The sequence below is a fragment of the Saccostrea echinata genome, unplaced genomic scaffold (genome assembly GCF_033153115.1).
Source record: "Saccostrea echinata isolate AGI-Se365-2 ecotype Australia unplaced genomic scaffold, CSIRO_AGI_Sech_v1 ptg000008l, whole genome shotgun sequence".
NCBI lineage: Eukaryota > Metazoa > Mollusca > Bivalvia > Ostreida > Ostreidae > Saccostrea > Saccostrea echinata.
In genome coordinates this window covers 4,824,691-4,827,934 of record NW_026889757.1, presented here as the reverse complement: position 1 = coordinate 4,827,934, position 3,244 = coordinate 4,824,691, and positions in this window count along the sequence as shown.

Sequence of the window (3,244 nt, the reverse complement as noted above, 5' to 3'; positions counted from 1 at the left end):
ATTCATTTACACTTTAACATTTTGAATTTCAATGTTGAAAACTAATAAATATGAAATGAATCCGGACCACTGCGAGGCACGTCCGGTCAGTCTGGTATATTCATTGAATGTACATGTATATGAAACGGAAAATATACTGTTCAAAATTAGACTAATATTGAGTATGGCTATGCAAATTGTGGTTAATAAAAAAAATTACAATTGGTATGACCCCTTTTGGAAGCTACAGTTCTTGAATATTTTCTAGAAAGCCTTTTTCAACTTCATTAGCAGTTAAAAAATAAAAACAGTGTACAATCAGGTTGTAGAATACATAACTTTATCCTAGTCTCGAAAAAACTTTACCCTAATCGTAAAGAAATAGTTTATATATATTACTCTAATCTTCGGCAAAACGTTGAGGGGTGTTTTCCTGTTAATTACGTGAAATTTGAATAGAGTCTTTTTCTGAGCATAAAAAACGGATGCTGCAAACCAAACTGGTGCAAAAAAAAGTAACATTTTACAATAGAAGTCACCAATATTTGTTCAAGAAAATTAGAAGCATATTTGCATGTCGCAATCTTGGACTAGGGTAGGCACTTTACCCTAGTCCGTTTCTACACAGTGAAAAAATGCAAACAAAGTCTGAATAGAAAACTTTGGCATGTCAAACGTTGCAATATTCAATCTTTTGATTTGTATTGTAAAATTTTCCATTTGTATTGTAGAATTTTCCATTTGTATTCTATAATTTTTCATTTTATTGTAAATTTTTTATTTGTATTCTATAATTCTCGATTTGTACTGTATATTTTTGTATTTGTATTGTATAATTTTTTATTTGTATTGTATATTTTTATTTATATTCTATAATTTTCCATGTGTATTGTATAGTTTTGCATTTGCATTGTATATTTTTTATTTGTATTCTATAATTTTCCATTTGCATTGTATAATTTTCAATTTGTATTGTATAATTTCTCATTTGTATTCTATACTTTTCCATTTGTATTGTAAAAATTATACAATACAAATGGAAATTAATACAATACAAATAAAAAATATAGAATACAAATGGAAAATTATAGAATACAAATAAACATTATACAATACAGATGGAAAATTATGCAATGCAAATGGAAAATTATAGAATATAAATGTACAACTCTTAAACTACTCAACTTATGACCAATTTTTTTACTACACCATATATGTAAAAATACTGTACATTGGACCAACTTTTGGCCCAACCATATAGGACAAATCAAACTTTAATACTATACTCGTACTTATGTGACAATAAGACACACTGGGCCAACCTCATGAGGTCAATGTACCCCGACATTACCAATAATTGTACGTTATCAAACACTGGCCCAACGTTGGCACATCTGTGTTATGCCAATATCAACATGTCAATTAGTTACCAACGTTGGGCCAATATATGTATGCTGACTGGGTTGTGACCACAGGTACTTGTGGACAGGACCCCCTCCCCCCTATATTCAGCTCCCAGGGCTTTTTGGATATTTCTTCATAAATTATATTTATTACACTTATTTATCACGTATACCAAATGAAACAAGCATTCTGAGAGTATTGCATTAGCAATACTAGTCCCCTACCGGCAAGTGCATGTAATCTGGTTCCCGTTAAGAATTGAAAATGCCATAATTCTGTCAAAAATTAATGAAGCGGGACGAAATGCGAACTTGATCTATAACTAATCAAGGTAAAGCCAGATACCAAAATTCAAACTTAAACTGTAACTCATCAAAATACACTCACATACCAAAAATCAGCTCAATATCTGCAGGCGTTTAGGAAAAAAGTGCGGAAAACCAAGTGGGACAGTCTGACAGACAGACAGAGGGACAGACAGACAGACAGACGGACGGACAGACTCAGAGGAAACCTATAGTCCCCTCCGGTTTCACCGGTAGGGGACTAACAAGCATTCTTAGAGTATTGCATTAGCAATACTAATCCCCTACCGGCAAGTGTAATCTGGTTCCCGTTAAGAATTGAAAATGCCATAATTCCGTCAAAAATTAATGAAGTGGGACGAAATGCAAACTTGATCTATAACTAATCAAGGTAAAGCCACATACCAAAAATCAGCTCAATATTTACAAGCGTTTAGAAGAAAATTGCGGAAAACCCTTAAAAATTGAAAAGGCCGTCATTCCGTCAAAAATCAATGAAGCGGAACGAAATGCAAACTTGATCTGTAACTCATCAAGATACACTCACATACCAAAAATCAGCCCAATATCTGCAAGCGTTTCAGAAAAAAGTGCGGAAAACCAAGTGGGACAGACTGACAGACAGACAGAGGGACAGCTAGGCAGACAGACAGACAGACAGACGGACAGACAAACGGACGGACAGACTCAGAGGAAACCTATAGTCCCCTCCGGTTTCACCGGTAGGGGACTAAAAAACGGGGGAAAACGCAAAACAACCGTTCCATACAATAAATACCTCACTTTACATTATAAGAGAGATCACTCCTATGTGACTTTGATTTTGACTATACTTTGAGAATCAACGTATATTTTACATGATTATCATATGGCTTTCCTTTAGCAGATCACTGTGGCAGTTGGTGTATGTGTAAAACATATTTTATAACCTTAAGAAAAAAGTTGGTAGAAATCGAAGACGTGTGCTAGAGTTTGAAAAAGAAGTAAATACTAGTACTTCCTAATCTTCTTTCAGTTTATTTCCTTAATACCGATAGTAAGACTTCCTTATATTGGTAAAATTATACTTCAAGGCTCAAATCTTTTTTATTGAAAGTGTGTATGGAAATCTTCCTTTTATTCAGGAAGACGTATTTTTAACTGATTCAAAATTCCAGTCCTCGATCCGAGACAGTATATGACCTGCATTGATCGTCAGAAGCTTGTGTGCCTTCAGCGGATGATTATGTGTAATATAATGCTGCCAAAAATCGACTCGCAGAATTCTAACACAGGAATTCTTAGAAATTCCTTTTTTTTTTTTTACCTTTAACGCAGTGATTTCTCTTCAGATGCTGGTGAATTACTTGTGACTTTTGGAGTTCATACCATCTGGAGTTCCAGGTTTACATTTTCATAAAATATTCATTTGTTTAATTCATGGTAATTGATACGATTCATTAATTGGTAATCAGTGAAAAATTTAAATGTTTATAATGGTAATTACATGATACATGTTTTCACTGTAATCTGTGAACATCATTTTGAATTTTTTTTCAGTAAAAGATCACAAAAAA